The sequence below is a fragment of the Pteropus medius genome, unplaced genomic scaffold, assembly GCF_902729225.1.
Source record: "Pteropus medius unplaced genomic scaffold, Ma_sr-lr_union100, whole genome shotgun sequence".
NCBI classification, from domain to species: Eukaryota; Metazoa; Chordata; class Mammalia; order Chiroptera; family Pteropodidae; genus Pteropus; species Pteropus medius.
The window spans coordinates 8,802,068-8,822,841 of record NW_024349801.1 but is presented as its reverse complement, the minus strand read 5'-3'; the positions used below and the strand labels follow the sequence as shown (position 1 = coordinate 8,822,841).

The 20,774-nt window shown below is 44.3% G+C and overlaps 1 long non-coding RNA gene across 1 annotated transcript in view; it reads right to left on the bottom strand.

Moving 5' to 3' along the window:
• Positions 1-7,816: 7,816 nt before the first annotated feature.
• Positions 7,817-20,774, bottom strand: part of LOC120622990 (uncharacterized) — a 106,028-nt gene continuing 93,070 nt past the window's right edge. Inside the window, exons 2-4 of the long non-coding RNA XR_005658613.1 lie at positions 9,169-9,270; positions 8,564-8,838; positions 7,817-7,977 (exon numbers count right to left, since the gene is read on the bottom strand). This is a non-coding gene — a long non-coding RNA (uncharacterized LOC120622990). The remainder of the gene's footprint in view (positions 7,978-8,563; positions 8,839-9,168; positions 9,271-20,774) is intronic.

The following is a 20,774-nucleotide window of genomic DNA, read 5'->3' as shown; positions in this document are numbered from 1 at the left end:
ATTGCAAATGGTCCAGAGTCTGGCCTATCTCAAAGCTCCTGTGGTAAGGGAAGGTGGGTAGGAGGCAATCTACGGAGGGTGATGGCAGAAAGTTTGTCGTGTGGACAAAAGGAAAAGTTACATCTGATTGTGGAGGGTCTATGCTATTGCTCTCCACCCCAAACTGGACTCAAAGCTTCTCTAGAGCAGGAAACAGACCTTCTTTCACTCAGCACAGACTTGCTGAGTCCAGAATAGAGATCTGGACCTACAGGAAAATGGAGCCAAACCCTTGTGTATGAACTAGACCAAAAGGAGACCTAGAAAGGCCTTGGCAGGTTTGCTCTCCCTGCTCCACAATCCAGGTTCACTTGCACTATGAGCTACAGAGCACCTGCCTTTGAAGTACAACTTTCCAACGGTCCTGCCTTGGTCAGGATCAGCACGGACACTGGACAGGCCTGGGGAGCCCACAGGTGAAGGCCCGCACCAATGCATCTCCAGGAGAGTAAGAGTGGGGAAGTAAATCTTTCTTTCCCACACAGTGTAAGCCCAACTAGACCCCCATTTTGGCCCCTACTCCTCCTTTAGCCTCACCCCAAACTCCTCTCTCCTTGGCTTTTGACCACACTGGCTTCCTCCTGGTTCCTCCCACATGTCATGTTTTTTCCTACTTTCCGGCCTCCGCACACATTATTCTCTCTGCTGTCCAATGAGTTCCCCTTCCTTTTGGTTCAACTAATCCCTGGATGTCTTCCGAATTGATCCCTGGATATCCCTGCCTGGAGAAATCTCTGTCAGAGACACTCCCAGTACTGGGTGCCTCTTTGTAAAATCGTATCCATTTGTCAACGTTGTGTCACGATTGAGTTAACATCATCCTCACTCAACTGTAAGCTCCAGATGCCCACGTGCATTCTGTTGAGCATCGTCTCCCCAGCACCTAGCGCCACGCCTGGAACATAGTGAGTTTTAATGCATCTTTGTTAAGTGAAGGCAGGCATGTGAACAGGTCCTTTATTTTCCAGTGGGTGAGCAGATCAGAATAAATGAACTGAAGGAAACTGCCAAGTCCTTCAGCAACGGGCTGTCTTCGACACACACCTTTAGCCATCTTGGGGAGTGTGAAGATTTTCCTGGAGATGTCAGTGAAAGACAAAGCATATCATGGGCAGAAGTGGCTTGTTTTCATCCTGCATGCTGTCCTTTGCCCACTCAGGCTAAAACAGCACATTTCCTGGGAGGCTGGGTATCTTTACAGATGAATTCACCACTTTCAAGCATTTGACAAAGGTTGACTTGTTCCCATCTAAGCTGACACCCGTTGCTGGGTCTCATTGGTCTCTAGCCTGAAAAATACTTTGAAAACATCTCGAACCCCTTGTAAAGTTAAATTGGAATCCATTAACCTAATCTCTATGGTGGGCACTGCAAGTCATTTTTTAAATTAGCATATTTTGGATTTTGTTTTTATTTTTGTTTGTGCCTCTTAGAAAAACAAGAAATATGCCCTGGGGGAGGCTCAGGGCTGGCTAGGACTGTTGGAGCTTTGTCATCTGAAGCTCCATTCGGGGCAGAAGGGGCTAGGATTAGGGAGAGAACCAGCAATGAGCTCAGAAAGGCAGGAACAAAAGCCGAAAGCGATGACCTCACCTCATAGCGCCAAAGGAACAAAGCTCCCACCCAGCCCTCTGCGAGGTCACTTCAATTTGGTCCCAGGTCTTTGTGACCACAGCTTAACAGTTTAAGTGGGTGACGTGCAAAGCACTTTCACGTTCATTAACTCATTTGATCCTCACAATTCAGGGGAGAAGAGCAGGGCAGGATGTGTCACCTCCTTTTGCCAAAGGAGAAAAACAGGAACCCGGTTTACAAGGGACAGTGACCCGGCCAGGACTTGACGCTCACCCACCCTTTTGACCCCCTCAATCAGCTTTCATTGTCCCATGCAAAACTCCATCCCAGCTTCAAAATAAAATAGTAATCAAAGCTAATAGTTATTGAGAGTTTACTCTGCAAAATGTTTTACATTCATTATTGTACTTAATCCTCTCAATAACACCATGAAGGTGTGTATTAATTTCATGTGGCTGTTATAACAAATCACCACAAATGTCTTCAAACAACAGAAATTTATTCTCTGTGGAAGCCAGAAGTCCAAAATCAGTCTCACTGGCTGAAATCGAGGTGTTGGCAGGGCTGGTTCTATCTTGAGGCTCCAGGGGAGAATCCATCCTTGCCTCTTTCAGCTTCTGGTGGCTGCTGGCATTCCTCGGCTTGTGGCCACATCACTCCGATTTTCAAGGCCAGTATATTCAAATCTCTCTCTATTCCACTTCATCTTCACATTCTCTCTCTGTGCGTCTGTGAAATCTCTCTCTGCCTCCCTCTTATAAGAACCCTTGTGATGGCATTAAGGACTTACCTGGATTATCCAAGATCATCTCCCATCTCAGTAGCCTTCACTAAATCTCATTTGCAAAGTCTCTTTTTCCAAATAAGCTAACATTTGCAAGTTCCAGGGATAAGGACCTGGATATCTTTTAGGGGCCATTTTTCAGCCTAACAAATAAGTAATGTTGTTATTCCCACTTTGCGGAAGGAGGGAACTGAGGCACGAGATAAAATCACATGCCCAGGTTCATGCAACTAGCACAAGTGAAACTAGGGTTTCGACCCAGTCACCCTGACGCCAGAGCCTGCTAAGCTACAACGTCTTCCTAACGTGCCCATGACTTGGTCAATCTTTGTAAAGAAATAAAATAAAAGACAGCTCCAAAAGGAGTCTATTTATCTCCCCCAGGCATTCAATTTTCAGTGAGCAGTAACTGTGACCCAGCAAAGCACGGTGTCTAGTAACGGGCCTCAGTCCCAGAATATGATCTCCCATCCACATGCATTTATGCAGAATTGCTCATCTTACTCTGTAAATAAGAGAGTTGCTTCTGAGGGGCTCTCGTCTGGGGAACCTGTTTTCCATGAAACCCTTCCCCATACATTAGGACTCCAGGCCCCGCCCTGTCCTCCCACACCCAGGTGCCTTTACCCAGCAGAGGTTCCGGGAACGAGTTCCTTTCTGGTGGAACACACCCGGGAGAGGCTGGGGGTTCCTGATTCCTGGGTGAAGGGAAATAGTTTTCCTTTGGAGCTACTTTCCTACAGAAATGTATTAGTGAGCAGATTAAAGTCTCCTCACTTTCTAATAAAATCATTACCACTTTAGATCCAAACTGGTAATGGGAGTCCATGGGTGACCCGATATTGCAACAGCTTTCAGAAGTTTGTATCACACTAGTTACTATATACGTGTGCACAAAGGTGAGCGGAGACACACACACACACACACACACACACACACACACACACAGGAAGAGAGAGAGGGGTGGGGGCAGAGAGTCACTCAGGATTGACACTGTCTCAGAAAAGAGGTAACATCCGAGTCCCCCTTGCCTTTTCTCCATTATGGACAAAGGTACAACAGGCACAAAAGTGATAGGCCTTGTGAAAAACGGAACGAACATACATAGTGACTCAACCTCAGATCTCAGAGATCCCTTGGGACCAACCACGATGGGTGACAACTCCTCATCTTGGGTTTCCAAATACAGCTGTGCCGTCACCAACCCAAGGTGTAAGCGATGGTATGGCATTTCAGAAGGGAAAACAGGGAACAGAAATGCTGGGTGAACAAGCAATAGGCAATGTATAGGGAAGACTTCAAAAACAAGTCATGAGAAAATGTGATTAAGAGGAGAAAGAATTACTTCGCAGTACTTCTATATAGGCAAAGAGGAGGGTATCAGTGTTTGAGATGAATATTATACCACCAGGGATCAAAGAAGCCAATTTCCAAAGTCTTAAGGAGCCTCTTTCACGCCATACTCAGTCAGCACAGGTAACTTTAAAGGATAAAACTAAATCACAACAACAAACTCAACTCTGCCATTCGATCACCTTCAAACAGCAGGGTCCACAATTGAATACTTTTGAGAGTTCACCACTACCAGAGACCATTGTTGAGCCAAGCTACTGACCCCACATGCCATGCTGTAGGACAGAAAACAGTGGAGCGTCTTATTGCAGGCACAATTACGGAGCCAGCTCAGAGCTTGGGACCCAAGTCACACACCTGCCTCAATGTACAAATGTGTCCTTCGAAGCCACAGCCACTCAGCAGAGAATGAAGCCCTTTCAGCCCCAAAACCTTCAGGCAAGGGATCCAATCAAATTCTCCATATGGATTTGAGGTCAGGGTTCAAATCCCTAAAGGGTCTCTTACAGACCCCGTGAGCCAGCCCACACCTCTGAAGAACCAGAAACAAAACTGGCCACGTGCAACTGTAAGTCCCAGGATCCCTCTGACTTTGTCTTCTAAACCATGTAAAGGGCCCCCGACCATCGACAAGTCCTTGTGAAGAATACACACACGAGAACGCTTTATAAACTATAATGGGCTTAGACGGAGGAAAGAATTATAGATTTTCACCAAGGGAAGAGTTGCATTAAAAAAAAAAAAAGATGATTTTCAAAAGCAACTTCACATGTCATTCTTAAAAAACAATGAAAGCTTTGCTGCAGTTGAATAAAAGCCTTTTAAAAGTAAGGCTTGGGGTTGTCCCCACATTAGGAGGACAGTTCTATTCACGACAGTGAATCGCCCACCTCAGTTAGAGTCTGACCTCCGGGTCAGGGTTTGCATTCCAACTATGAAATCTGTCCCTCACCAATAGCATCTGGCATGAAGACATCTACAGTGCATCGCCTTGCAATGGCATCCATTTGTGCCAACCCAGAGCAGGACCTGTGCAACTCCCACTCCTGGGCCTCGCTCCTGTGGCATGCAGACAGCATCCACTCCGCTGGAAGAATCCTTGCTCTGCTTATCCAGACAGTCAGGTGAGCAAAGTCAGCCCTAAAGCAAAAGCAAGACAGGAGGCATTCCTTCTCTCCTACCCGACAAAGACCGCTGCCTCCTAGGATAGGGGTGCAGCAGAGCTGAGTGGTTTTATAAGATAGTGAATAATATACAGGGTATTTATGAGAATTAGAAGAAAGGGTTCCGTTTCAGTAGAACAATTTTTAAAAACATACCTCGTTTCCTGAGTGACCAGCCCTGGACCAGAGTCTCTAAAGTGTTTCCCTTGGTCTACAAGGTTCTTGTCTGTCAAGTGCCCATGGACCTGAGAAAGCCCCTCGTGGAGTTTGTGCTCATCCCTTGGTCATGCCGGCCACTCGCACACATTTGCCCTTGACTTCTCTCTGCCAGGAAGGTCCTCTCATCAATTCTCATCCACTTTTTCTTTTTTTTTAACCTGGAAAACTCCTATTCATCCTTCAAGATCCAACAAAGTCAGCCCCTTAAGTGGAGTCTTCTCCCCACTTTCATCCTTGCTTCATTCTTGACTCCTCAGAGGCTTGCCCGATGCCTAGCACATAGTAGGTGCTTATATCTGTTGCTTAAATGAATGAATCAGTCTTTTAAGCCCCCACAGCACTTTGTACTTATCTTGATGAGCTTCACAATGCTCCCTGCTGGAACATATATCACCTTGTACTATAAATGTGAATTCTTAGAGGAGAGGGTTTGAGCCTTTTAAGATCTGCATCCCTCAAATCCTGCACAGAACTTGGCAGAGCCTGAGTGTTTATAATGCACCTGCTGAACTAAAGGCATCCAAAACAGAGATCTAAAAGAGCGAGCTGCTTCAAAATCTTTATTTTCAGCAAACTGTTCCACACCTGACACTCAGCAGACTGAAAATCCTTAGGTGAAAGGTCTCACTAGGGCTGATGGTTTTCCCTAGGAAGAGAACCTGCTCAGATGGTTCATATCCTGCTCCTCCTGAGCCTGCGCCATTGACCTTATTCTGAAGGATAGAGGAGGCAGGCCATAGGACACAGAAGGCACTGCAGACAGGATTAGGTTTCCATACTTCCCTCTCTTTAAACTTTGTTGACTGTAGCTTTAAATATTTATAACCAGTGCAGGAAGTTGGGCTGGAATGGAGAAGAGGGGAGAGGAGGATCTGGTTCCCTCTGACTCATGATGCTAGCAGACTGTGCTTTCGCACTGTTCTTCTCCTAAAGACTGGAGCTCCCAAATGTCAGCCCCATGCACAGCCGGTGGCGGGGACTGTGTGGGGATCTTAAATGATGTTTTTGTTTTCATCCATAAGCTGTTTTTCCTATTCTAAGGGATGTACTATTGACCCAGTCACGGCACACAGACACAATGCAGAAAATTGTCACTCGACCCGTCCCTCCGCAGAGGGGCCCAGCCATTGCGAAAAAAGGCACAAAAAAGCTGTGATTGGGGCCACAAATTCCAAGTCAATGTTGAGTGGGCTGGGCAGTTAGAAGTGGGATGCTCTGGAGAGATGATGGGTTTTGTCTCTCTCTTTTTGGGAGGAGGGGGATGGGGGAGTGAGGGAGAGACGAAATCTTCCAGATATAGCCTGCCCGATACTTCTCAGCATAAATACCACAAGGAAGATAAGTCCCAACAATCACCACTCTTTATGCAGAATCTCTGGCAAACGGCTTCCAACTCAGAGAGTTTTCAAATATGCATCGCCCCACCGCAATATGCTCTCCCCACACCATCTCCAGCTACTGGATTTTGTTTAGGATCATCTTCATGATTTGCACTTATTTTGTAAGCAACGTGAGGACCGGCTCCAAGAGAAAAGCTAATCAGGGCTCTACCCAGAGACCCTGCAATCGAAATCAGATGTGCTGAAGGAAAAATTCACGGAAACACAAAAAGGGAGGGACTCGTTGCTGATTTCAGAGCAGAGAGGAGGAGCTGACAGGAGGAAATCTTCACTGAGCAGAGGGTCTGCGGGAATTCCAGCTGTGCAATCGCCCATTGTATTTATCATGCATAAGGCAACATCTGTATGAAACACTGAACATTCCTGGGCCCTAAACATCAGAGCAAAGAAAGGGCGTTTGGGGAAGCGGGGTGAAAGAGCAAAATGGTTTGTGCTGCCTGTAAAGAGCTGTGAGTAACTAGTCAGATCGGGTGAAAGGAGACACTGACGCTCGGCTTTGTGTCTTTCAAGCAGTTCTGTCAAGCGTAGCGGGTTTAGTGAGCACCAGCTAAGTCACATGGCACGGAAAATAAAACAACACAAGCGAAACAGGGACATTGAACAATGACCCCTGGAGGTCGCCTTCAGTTCTGGCTCAGCTCATGAGGTGCCACTTAGGTGAAAGTGTGACTTGGAATATAAAGTAATAAGAGACTTGTGAGTTATGGAATCGTGGAAGTAACAAGAAGATCTCCCACACCCCCTGAGGTGTGTGCCAACAACATGAATGACTGGAAAGAGCCCAAATAGTTTCAAACTCACAGATGGTACCTTATTAGCCCACTTATTCATTCCATGTGTTAGAAAGGAGCTTTTTAATCCAAAAAAAAAAAAAAAAAATTGGAGACACTCATTCAGTCTACCATACGTTATATGATAGGTTAATGGGTGATGTCAAGTTAAACATTCTTTTATTAAAGATAAAAATGCCTTCAAAAGACAGCAAAGCCTAAACCATCCTCTGAAAAAACATAGCTCTGATGTTAGTAATCTTCTTCCTCATTTTTTAGCAATCTCTCCCTTTCCATTTCAAGTCCAGTTAAAATGGAACACTTAGTGATGAGAAAGTCTCATGAGGTTAGCTCACTCTTACCTGGTCTTCCTCTGGATTTTTTCTTATGTCTCTTTTCATGTATTTCTATGTGTACTTTTTGCATGATTAAAGACATACATAGTGTGTGTGGATAAAATGCACATTATGGCCACAGACAGACACTAATAGTTGCTGTGTCCACTTACCCAAGTCAGATTGGAGAGAATCAGCACACTGTGAAGCTTTCGTTCGAAGGAATAAGGTGCATCAGAAAGATGATCTACTAAAGAATTCACTCAAAAAGAATCTCCAAAAACATGTGCACCGTGTCACCAGCTAATGGTCCCATGCTTTATTCCATATAGCTGCCTCCTGCCTTTAAAAATAAAAACAGAAAGCTGTTCAATTTAAAAATTCAATTTATAAATTGCTCTGCTATGCTCTGTAACCACCATTAATAAATGATAATTGACTTTACTGTTCTGTAACCACCTTTGTTTCACTCGGGGATATGCAGTCGATTATCTAGCAATAATGACGGCCTCATGCTATGTTACTGCCTAATTTCACAGGCCCGAGGACATTTCCAGATAAAGAGAGAATGCCAGCAAAAATGGCAGTTTTCTCCCTTTATTTGAACTTGCCATCAGCGAGGGTGGGAGGGGGTCAGAGGCAGGAGCCACTGCTGTGTGCGTTCTTCTGCGTGGCAGCGTGCGTCTCCAGTGGGCGCGATCTGCCCGAGCAATTCACCCAAAGCGAGAAAGAACATCTTTAGTGATTGCGCGGCATCCCTTATCCAGCTGCTTGTAAACCGGCCTCCCTGACCCGCGACAACAAGGGAAATCAGGCGTTGGCACTGCGGAGGGAGAAGTTATGCGACTGTTTTACGAAGAATCCCAACCCCACCCCCAGGAGCTGCTTTTTCATTTCACTGCTGCCCTTTTCTCGTCACCCCCACCTGCCTCTGCATTCCCCAGCCGATGGACTTTTATCTTCTCACACAGAGGGCAGAGCCTGCCTCTTCCCGTTCTGCTCTAAAGGAAGATTTCTCCTGAAGGCTCTTATGAAATGTGGTGGCTGTGTCCTTGTTGAGAGGTGCCTCTACAGCACAGAGCGAAATGCTTGCTGGCAGGATGTCTGAGAGATTCCAGGGGTCATTGATTCTTGGTTTTTCCTCCCATTCTGAGTTACCATCAGCCATTTCAGAGGGTTCTATGGACTGAATTGTGTCCCCTTCCAAAAAAAAAAAAAAAATCATATGTCGAAGTCCTAGTCCCTAATGTGATGGTATTTGGAGGAAGGGCCTTTGGGAGGTGATTAGGTTTAGCGAAGGTCATGGGGGGACATGATGGGATGAGTGACCTTATAACAACAGACACTGGAGAACTGTTCCCTCTCTGTTATTTACTCACACTGTCACCTCGGCGAGTATTTTCACTTCTTTGGACCTCAGTTTCCTCATCTGTTAAACACAAATGCATCCCTCTCCCCTCCCCCTTCCCCCGGCTCCTACCACAGAGGGCTGAATCAGAAATCATCGAAACAAAACTCATAAACATTTACCATAGTGCTGGGCATGAGTAAATTCTCAATAAATATAATCAAGATCCCCAGTGAGCTTGGAAATAAGGCTGTCCCGAGAAAGAACACAATAAGTAGCAGCACCTAAAGAAGAAAAAAAAAAATACAATGAAATCCCTAGCGGCCATCGGGGCACCGACCACCTGGAGACAGGAAGGACACTGCACCCCCACCCCCACAAGGCATCTCGTCCCGCAGTGCAACATCCGCCCTCCACCACGCCGTGGTCTGAGACAAGCGCCAAAACCCAAACCTGCTGATGAATTTGATGATTCGGCTCTCTGACGTCCAAGTATGAGCTCATCCCCCTTCCTCACCCCACACGCCCAAACCCCGCTATCCACCAGTGACTCTGCTCTCGTTTCAGTATCAACATCTGGTCTCTCTAATTCTATCAACACCCAGACATATGGAAGGAACAACAAGACCCAGGGACGCGAACCATTATTTTTAAAAAACAAACCGGGTCCTAAATACCAAATGATTGCTAAAAGGGCACTTACTGAGGTTTATTAAGTACATAGAACATAAATCTGTTTGGCATGTAATTAATTCAAAATTACAGGAACACTAAATGTATAATTAAATCTACACGGAATGTTTAGGCCTTTAGCTGGCATTTACAAAGGAAGCTATGGGAAATTTATTAGCTAGAAATTTATTGCTCAAAATACTGGCAAATCATGAGTATGCTGATTGAAATCTAGCTTGCTGTCACTCTGCTGTTATGGGCCAATTAAAGGTTCAAAGCCTTGCAAACCAGTGGCCATATAATAGTGCACTGCTAAGAATGGAGTTCGACAGTTACAACTAAGTTTGCCCTTTTCATTCAATATCAACAAGTGTTTTTATTCCCCCTGGATGATAAGCACACTATACAGCATTCCTTCAGTGTACTTAAGTACTTAATTGACATATTAAAATGTGATGTACAGGAGATCTGGTTAACATAAAAGCAATGTTGTACTTGGAATCCTCACCCACTGATAACCTTCATGGCATTTAGCCAGAATAAAGTATTTTCTCTGGCCTGCTAATTGAAGTCAAAAATATAATATGAGAAATGTGCAAAATGAAAGACTCCAAAGTAATTCCAGAACCTTCTCTACTCCTTTCTAGGCTCTGCAGCACTGGGCTAGAGGAACTGTCCAGTTGATGGTCCCACGGGTCAGCGTGGGTACAGATGCTCTGCGGTGCCCTTCAGGAAACAGCCTTAGTGATGCCACTTTCAAAAGCTCCTAGAAGGTTCTGAGAGTCAAACAAGCAGGTGGAGCACCACGCCGGCCAAACCCAGGGGAGACTGTGTTCCAGTGCTTCCGGTGGGCCCAGTCTCCAGCTCTTTATTTGATGACTTGGTCAGAAATATCACTGCCTGCAATTGCTGTGTTCGCAGTGGCTGGAGGTCCTAAGCACTAAGCTTGGAGAATAATCCTCCTTATCTTCGCATCAGGCGGGACTGGGGAGCTTCTTCGTTCCATCTGTGTTAGTTAGAACTGCGTTTGGGTGCAAGTAATATAAAACCCAACCATAATATCTTCAAAAACAGGAATGTACCTTTTCTTCAACAACAAGGAACCTAGAGAAATGTGATCAGGGCTGGTGCAGAGACTCTACAACATTATGCCCCACCTTTCTCTATCATTCGCTCTGTCATTTCAGTATGTTCACTTATGACCTCGTGGCCACAGAATGGCTGCTGCAGCCCCACCTACCATTCCTGTACTCCAACAGGGTTGAAGAAGGGAGACACTTTATCATCTGGCAGAAAAGATCATTGTGACAACACCAGTATTGGAAAAGCAAAAGAACTCTCAGGAACTCCATAGCAGGATTATACGTACATCTACCAATGGCCACTGTGCCGTGCTGCCACCTCTGGCTAGAAGGTGACACTTACAAAGCATGTTGCAAATAGAGATTGAGCTAATAGATTAACACAGACTACCACACTATCTCTTTTTCGTTCAGTCCCAGTGACAAGACATGCAATGTTTGACATAGAGTGGGAACTCAATATACGTCAAATAAGTTTCTGAGACCCTCCAGAAACCACTTTCTCAGTCTATTCAACCTGACACTGTGTCAGACCCAGGCAATAGAGGGGTGAACGGGTCAAATACTTACTACTTCGGACCACAAAAAAATGTTTTGGGGATGAAGAAGACAGGACCCTAGACTTGAAAGTGCTGACACCCTGGACTAGATTGTCCAGCAGAACTTTCTACGATGATGGAGAGGTTCTCTACCTACCTGTGAAATGCGGCTTATGTGACTGAGGGACTGAATTTACTACTTTATTTAATTTTGATTAATTTTAAATTATATTCAAATAGCTGCATGTGGCTACTGTTCACCGTATTACACAATTCAAGTCTGGACATCATGCACACAAACATTAAAAAATCAGAGCTCTCATTTTAAAAGAAGTATGTCCAAATGTCATACTTCTTTTCTAGGGAGAGGGAGGGGAGAAATAAAAGAGATGGGTTATTTCATCGGAATTCCGTAAGATGGATAGGAGTTTGCCACTTGATAAAGGAAGCAGGATCAAAAGATTTGCAAACAGAGAGAAAACTGTGTGCAAAGAAAAAAAGGAGGAATAGGAAGGTCAAGAGGGATCCTGAGCCAGAACCACCGGGCAAAGCCAGTCCCAAATTGCTGATGTGGAAACTGAGATAATCCATATTCACTATCTTAAGTCGTTACATTCAGGAGTAAATTGTTACGCAGCAATAGCTAATTAATACAGGAAAAAACACCATATTATGTGTGTGCTGCTCACTTTCTTCTGTTACTAGTTATGGGGATGCAGAAGATGTCAGAGGTGATGCTGCAGCACATAAGATAAGAAAGGCAGGCCTGTGGATACGTATATATGCTGAGCTGACCACTCCACACCCAGGACAGCCCCAAAGGCTCTAGAGAGCCAGTGCTCCTGAGTGCTCCCAGCACTGACCAGCCCACGGCCTCGGATCCTGGAAGGCCATTTAATCTCAAAAGCAACATTTCAAAGAACATTAAATTACCCTCGCTCATTGCAGTCCCTCTGAACAATTATCTTTTCTGCCCAATAATAAGCCAAAAAGAATTTTAAAGGCAGAACTCATGTTTTTAACTTCCATATGCCAAGCTGAGAAAAAAGCTTTATGCAAATGCAGCAAAAAAAATATATACCCCCCAAAAGTCATCATCATTAGGCTTATTTCAAAATCAGATCTAATATTAATTCCCAGGCAACAACACCCTTTGAAATGAAAAGACTTGATTACTCTATAGGAATTCTAATGAATAGCACCCACCACTCCCCCACCCATCCCCATCCTGCCTTCTCCAAGCATTTAAAGAATTCCTTTCTTCCTTTCTTTCTTTTCTTTTCCTTTCTTTCTTCTTTTTCTTTCTTCTTTCTTTCTTTCTTTCTTTCTTTCGTTCTTTTCTTTCCTTCCTTCCTTCCTTCCCTTCCTTCCTTCCTTCCTTCTTCCTTCCTTCTCCTCCTCCCTCCTCCCTCCTCCCACTTCCTTCCTTTTTTAAAGTAAACACCAACTAGAAAACATTTTGGCTTTGGAAACACCAACTAGAAAACATTTTGGCTTTGGAACCAGAAGACCATAACTCTTGGGAGCCTGGAAGCAAAGACCAGAAAGCATAGTGGAAAAAGTAGAATGAGGTCATTGATTCCACAGGTTAATGCTTCTCAGCAAGACCTAGGGCCAGGATCATATCAGATATGGGGCCGGAGAAGAGGGGCTGGTTCTCTAGAACAAGGATGTCCACAGGGGTCATAAACACAAATGGGTTCAAAACAAACTGGGGAGGCAGAAAACCTAAGATAGTTGTTTAAATTCAGTGTCGTTTTTTAAATTGTTCTAATTTTAAACCAAAAAAAAAAAATGGTTAGGCAGACAGATACAACAAGCAAGTGTCAGCAGTAACATCTTGGTATCCATAGGCCAGAAGAATTTTCACCTGCATCTCTCCTCTGTTCCTTCATTAAGTTTCCTGAAATAATGAGACATCAGAACTGAAGGGTCCCAGCCATGATGAGACGTAAATTTCCCCCCCACCTTTCACAAATGAGGAAATTGAGGCTGGAGGGGAAGGTGACTCACCACAAACTATATGTATGTATGTTGACCCAGCTGGGAGAGAAGCCAGGGCTCCTAGTTTTAGTTCAGTTCTCTCCTGGCAAGTCAGAAGCGTGAACCCAGTGCTCCCTGGGTCCAGGCTCAGAGAGGTTTCAACACAACAAAGGATTATTATTCACAAAAGCCGTGTGTGAAGTGCTAATTTCTTCTGATTAGAGAATCTTAAGAGATGCTTCTTGGTTCTAATTGATATGGCCCTTTTAGAAAATCCACCCCAAACTACTTTGGTTCCGAGAATAAGACAGACAGGTATAAATTTTATTCAAATGAAGCTCTGTCAACATTCCCATGAGGCCAAACGATCTTGGGGAATTATCGATGAGGTGGTTCTACCAGCTATGGGATTGGACGAGCTCAAGAATCTTTGAGAAAGGATTCGATGGGTAAAGGTGCCTGTTACTCCAAGCCTCCAAGCCTGCAGCCTTCTCTGTGCCTTGCCGAAGAGGAAGGATTTTTCCATTTTCTTTCTTCAACTGAAAAATTAATGTGCACATGTGGGAAAATGAAAATCTAACAGTAACACATACGAAGAAGTGAAGTCTCCATCAGACTCCCAAACCCAGGCCCCAACACTGTGGAGAGCTCCATTTTCTTTCCATCAAGGGCAACATTCCAAACTCATTCTATCGCCTTCGGTATTTTTCACTCAACAAAAGAGCTTTGAGATCTTTCCATGTCATTGTATAGGGATCCACTTAATTCTTTTTTCGCAAGTTCATAATATCCCATTGTTTCGATGTACAATCATTTATGTACCATTCTCTTATTAATGAGCATCCTGGTTGTTTGTAGTCTTTTGTTTCTCAAATCCATGCTGAACGAACAGTCTCATACGCAGGACTGGAGGATAAATTCCTCATAGTAGACACGCTTGCTTGTGCGTGATGGGCATTTAAAAATCAGAGACCAGATTTTAAGGCGGCCCAGTAATTACAGCGCCTCTAGAAACCATTTCCCTCTCAGCTTGTCTTCTTTTTCCAGCTTCCTCCAGCCCCCTTGACCCACCCTCCTGCCTCCACAATACTGCCATACTGTCTCCTTCACTAGGTCAAAAGTTCCTCTGAGAAGCAAACCCCTAGTCCCTCAGAGTCCCACTGGATGAAACTGCATCCCTTTACAGAGAAACATCGTTTATCGTACGTCTGCTAAAAGAATCCACAGCTGCCTAGACAGATGATGGAGTAAACAGCAAGCACTTAAAAAGAGTCTCATAGTTTTTTCAATGAGTTTTACTCTCAACCCTTTTAACAGGAAAATATGAGAACTCTCCCTTCTTGAGTGCAGAGAGAAATGCCTTCCTTTAGGTCACTCCGGTGACCCTGCAGGTACAGAGCGAGCAGCAGACCTAGACCCTCATAGGACAGTGGCTATGGTGTGTGCATGTCTGTGCACGCGCGTGTGTGTGTGTGTGCGCGCGCGCGCACGCACGTGCAGGTACCGAGCACAAATCAAGCCATTTCATAAACTACAAAAAACAAAAGTACACAGCCAGTGACCTTCCAAAGAACCCCGTGTCCCCCTAGCAAATGTTGTCGGCAGGACTGCCTGGTGCACTCTTGTTCCAGGCTGATTGGAGCTGTCACAGGCACAGTGCATCTCCCGATGGCAGCTCACTGTACGCCAGGCAAGCTCTATACAGACACCCAACCTGAGAATTCACTCTGGCTGGGACCCGGGACCTTAATCCTCCAAGGGATGAGTCTGCAGGACGGAAGGAATCATAGCAGCTGAAATCACAACAGCCTAAGCTGAGGACCAAGTAAGTGTCAAGCACAATCCTAAGTGCTCTGCACATCTGATCGCCACCCAATGGTGTTGGTACTAACATTATCCACATTTGCGGAGGAGGAAACCAAGGCACAGAGGTTGAGTAGCTTCAGAGTCATACAGCAAGTATTTGTCAGATGAGGAATAGGTCTCCAAGCCCATGGCTATTTCCCACTAACCTGGGGGTCTGTCTATACTGCAGGCACTGCTCTGAGCAATCCATAATATCTCTGGTGGCCTTCCCAGCAGCCCCACGAGGCAGCAACCATGAATAACTCCATTTGCCAGTGAGGACACAGCAGGTCACCTCAAAGAGCCTGTGCAAGATCCCGCTGCTAGTAACTGGGAAGCTAGGGAACCCAGATGCCCTTCAGCTCCAAAGCCCGTGCTTGGAGCCATCACTCTGCACCACCTCTGATCCCACTGGCCCTCGCCTACAACAAGCTGCCCTTGCATTTTACACTTAAACCACAAGTGGCATCTTGCACCTGATTTGGGGACCTTAGCAAACATCAGCCAGCCTCAAGGGTTTGTGAAACTTTTTGTTTTTAAAATGTTCAGGGTCTAACATTACAGATATACAGACAAACGAGACGATCGGAAATGCAATACTTAGAACAGAGGCCACCGACTGGCCCCCAGTTCCCAAGAGACAATACTAATACGTATCACTTCATCAGTGCTTATTGCTAGATATTGTTCTAAGTACCTCTGAAAAACTTTTAATCCTCCCGATAATCTTCCAAAGCTGGTAGCACTGTCTTCATTTTATAGAGGAGATGAGGCACAGAGAGGTTCAGTAAGCTGCCCAGAGTCACACAGTCTGCGAGGGCAAGGCCAAGATTCAAAGCCAGGCATCTGCTTCTAAAGCAGAGTTACCAGACTTAGCAAATTACCAAACAAAACAAAACAAAACAAAACCACCTAAAAGACAAATAATTGTTCTGCTCCACAGCCTGCATGTTTCACACCGTACGCTTCCCTGCACGTGTGACCAGCACAGTGTCTGATGTGCTCACCTTCGCTGGGGACCCTGAGCGGGGAAGATGCTCACAGCCTGCTGCATCCTCCCAGACCACACCAAGGCAGTGAGGCCCTCTCTCCAGACCGGTTTTTCACATCTGAGGGTACGAGGTATAAACACACATCACTGGCTCCACAGAGAGCCCCCTCCCAGCCCCCATGTAGTTTGTGATGCTAAAGAGAGGGACTTCACCTCTAAACCATAGAGTTCGTCTCAGCGGCCAGTGGCTTGTTTCCTCTGCCCTGGAAATGAGGTTTGGAATAAAGCTGCAGCCACTTTATTTTGGATTCGCAGAAGTAGATAAGGCTGATGCTTCCCCTTGAGCTTGGACCTTCCTCCCCTTCCTCAAGGAGTCCCGAGCATCAACCCTGAGCTTCAACCTGGGCTATGGGTGCAGGAATAGGTAAAGCTCCTATAAAAATAATGAAATAGAAAGAGCCTGTGTGGATGTGTATGGGGAGAGGGCCAGCAGAGATTTGTTTGTTTGGTTGGTTGGTTTTTTTTTTTTTTTGGGGGTGGGGAGTGGGGGAAAGGTGGAGTGTGGATAAACCCTCAAAACAATCAAAAGCCAGTTAAAAGCAAAAGGCAGCTCAGAGAGAGACAGACTCTAGATATTTACAGGGCCTGCTGTAGCATGTGTGTGTGAATCCAGATGTGAATTTCGAGATTGCCATTTGGGGTGCTTCTTGGGGCTAAGAACCATGAAGACACACGTCCCCCCTGCGGTTTTATGACCATGTTTAGCAATGAGTGATGCTGAAGGAACGGATCATTCTGCAGAAAACGCCGAGGCTTCGAAGCCTCTGCCTCCCTCCTCCCCAGAGCGGGGCTGACAGACTCCTCTTCGCCCCCCAATTTTCTATTTCCACGAAAGGGATTCTCAGCAAAACAGCATCCTGGCCACAGGTAATCCCGGGCCTCTTTCTCTTTAAATAGCTTCTTTGTAACCACAAACATGTATGTTTTTCATAAAGCTCTGAAAATTGTACTAGGCCCTGGGGAGGTACCAAGTGGAAAAGCGGGTGCTGGGAGATTAGAACCCCGCTCCTCCAGAGGTACAATGTGCTGTTTGTAACAATTATAATAATACACCTGTACCACCATTGTCAGTGCGGACCAGCCACACGGGGGCTCATTAGTGTTGTATTAGGGCTGCATGGGGAAACAGATAATGGCCCATAATGAAAAATGCCAAATTTTCTATATAATAAAAATGAACTTGATTAATGAAAATCACTTTCAGGGAAAGAGTTACAGCGTTGTTAGAAATAAAAAATGATGTATTAATCCGACATTCTTACAGATGGTCCCAACCTCCTGACAACTGCTATTCATTTGAGATGCTATTAGCATGCATAATTATGCTAATTAAGTTGTAATTAAGCACCAATTCTTCAGAGGGCTTTTTTTGTCTATCATTTAATACAACTCAGTTGCAAAGAGTGCTTAAAGCTTTGTACAGTGTTTCATTCAAAAGGGGTTCCCAAATTTCTTAGCAAAGATTTAGCAGCTGAGCCATGGATAGGAGCTATAATCCTTGTTTTGGTTAAAGAAAAGTCAGTAAATACCAGCGGGGTCTGCCAGTTGTTGATAAAATAATGAACGCTTTCTGCTAAAATAAGCACAGTTCAAACCAGGGCAATTACAATGAGAACAAAATGTATAATTATCAGTCGTGATAGAACCATTGTCCTATTACATGGTCGGTTTTATTCTTTTTATTTGAAAAAAGGGGACTTAAGGAGTACATTCAATGAGAAATAATTAGAGAAAATGGCATTCAATATTTTATTAAAAGTAAAATAAATCAGAAAGCTGACGATACCTCCTGGGGGAGTGAGTGTGAGCGGAGAAGGAATCGGTGATTTTGTTTCCAGTTCCTCAAAGGCTATTGAGATAAACATTTTAAAAAGAACATCATAAAATGATAAAGTGCACATAAAATGGTTTCTTCAACTCCACTGTCTACAGACGCAAAACCAGATTTGTTTTTAGCAGAGAATTTAAACTGGCAATTCCGAGGACTTATGTTTACCCGCCAGTTTGACCGAATTCTACCATTTTTGTTCCCAAATATTTATTGTGTATAAGTATGTTGGATGCAGATCTAAATTTGGGTTGTTTTTTTTTTTCTCGCTAGTTTGGCTGTGAGGAAGCCAGAAACAGCCTCAGAGCTTAGAACAAAGGATAAAGGCCTTGAGAAGAGTGTTTTAAAGAGGGGCCGGCACGGGTCCATTTTCCTGGGAAGCCGGTACCCTGCTCACCTTCCTTTCAAAACGGAAAATGGTTTCCATGAGCTGCCTTGTCATCTTTATTCTCTCCTGAGCTGAAGGTGCAGAATCAATAAATGCACCTCTGAGAAGCCCTGATCTCTACATTTAACTTTCAATGACTTATTTAAAAGAAAACCAAGAGCCTACACCGATGCAGTCCCATCTCCCAATGGCCACATGAAAACTCGACCAGCTGAAGTTAAAGAAAGAGCTCCAGGAGGGAACATTTGCAATACTGTCAGGAAAAATCTTGGCAGCTCATCTCTTTTCCTCTTTCTATATGGGAAGAGTACATACATACATACTTTTAAAAAGAGTATATATATATGTAAATATGTACTCTTTCTTTTAAATGCACTCTTTTGCTTTCTTTTTTGCATTTAATTTTACTTTAAGCCTCTAGAAAACTTAGTCCTCAGGTGGTACCTTCACTATCTCTGCCTGTAGTTCAGAACAGGAAGGAAGGAACTTACAGAAAAACATTGCACTGGAAGTCAGGAGCCGCAGCTCCTGGCCTGCCTCAGCCACAGTGTAACATTTAGCAAATGGTTTAACAAAGTGTCCTCATTTGTAAAATGAAGTACCCTCTTCCCACTCTGGAGGGCTCACGTGGAAGGATCACACAGGGCAATCAGTGCAAAGACAAAGTGAACACAATGGACCGCTAGACCAATGTGTGGTACCTCCACTCAACAGAGATGTTGGGTATTACTGTGCCTCCTCTGATGCTGAATGTCCAGGTTGTCCATGCCATGAACACAGGTAGACATTCATTCATTCATTCATTCATTCATTCAACAACTGTTTATTATGCATTTATAATATGCTCTGCAGAGTTTAGGTGCCGGGATATAGCTATGACCAAGCTGCCGCATTAAAATAAGGTGCCACACATAAGTACTATGAAAAAAATAAAACTGAGTGATACCGTAGAGTGACTGGAGTCAGGGAGTTGCTTTTGATAGTGTGGTCAGGAAAATCCTTTCTGAGATGCTGACATTTGAGCAAAATCAGGAATAAGATGAAGTCGGCGATAAGAGCCTGCTTCACAAAGGACATCTCAGGCAGAGTGAAATGTTCTAACTGTGCACAGACCCTAAAGCAGAAATGAACTTGGCAGGTTGAGGGATGGAAAGGAGATGCCACGAAACACCAAACAAGTTGGATAGTGGAAGCTCATGGGGTCAGAGAAGTAAAAGTCCTTGTATAAGGCCACGAGCTGCTGCTCCTGACTTACAGGTCACGTCGTATAAGTCCTTGCAAATATGATAAGGAGCTTAGATTTCTTCCTAAGTGCAATGAGAAGACATTGGGTTTTTTCCAGTCAAGTAGTGATATGTTCACCTTGGCTTTCTAGAGGGTGCTGGGGCACACGTGAGCAAGAGGTAAGTAGAGTTTGGAAGCTCCTGCAGTTAATACAGGCAGGAGACAAAGGAGGAGGTGGCGGCAATGGGGAGAAGTGGTTGGATAGAGGACGTATTTCAGGTATAGAGCTAACAGTACTGACCACATATACACAGGACAGGTGGACTCAGTCACACACTGCAAAATAGCTCTAAGAATATTTCTGTTTTACCATGTTACCACTTTTATTACTTACATGTCCTATATTAGAACTGAAGAAAAACACTGGCCAGACAATCTCAGGCACAATATCTAAGAGTTGGAAGTAAATCTGATACAATGGGAACAACAGATCTCCCATCAATGGCCCCAGAGGAAGGCACGGAGGCATTCCCAACCTACCTAAGGTACTTGTAACATATATATGAAATACTAAGGCCCAGCAACTGTAGATGGTATTCCATGGGAGGACTGAGAACTGATGGAAAGTAAAGGGCTTCAAAAGAAGAAAATAGTAACTTGCTTGCTGGAAAGACCACTGGCATATAGAGGAAGGAGCAATTAAATGATTGCCTTCAATAAGTAGAAAAAACAATAACCAGGAAAGGAAAGAGTTAAAATTCTTCGAAAAAAAATAAGATGATATGAACAAGTTAGTCATTGAAGTTCTGTTTATAATAGCGAAAAACTAGAAGCAACATACATGTCTATGGGCATGTGGCTAGTTGGATAAACTAATATGCAGTTATAAAAAGGAATAAAATATATGCAGCTATGGAGTGATTATCAGAGAATATTGTTAATTTTTAAAATGCAAGAAGTAGAAAAGATGTAGAGTATATTATCTTTATTTAAGAAAGGAACGAGTATATGTGAGTGAATTTGCTTACAATTAAAAACTGTGCCTGTATTTCTTTTAAGGTGCCACGTAGGGATAAGGAAAGAATAGGGTGCAGGTTTGAGATAAAAGCTAGACTTCTTTGAATATATCTTGTTTTGCAGACATGCCTCTGGAACTATGAAAACGTTATACCAATT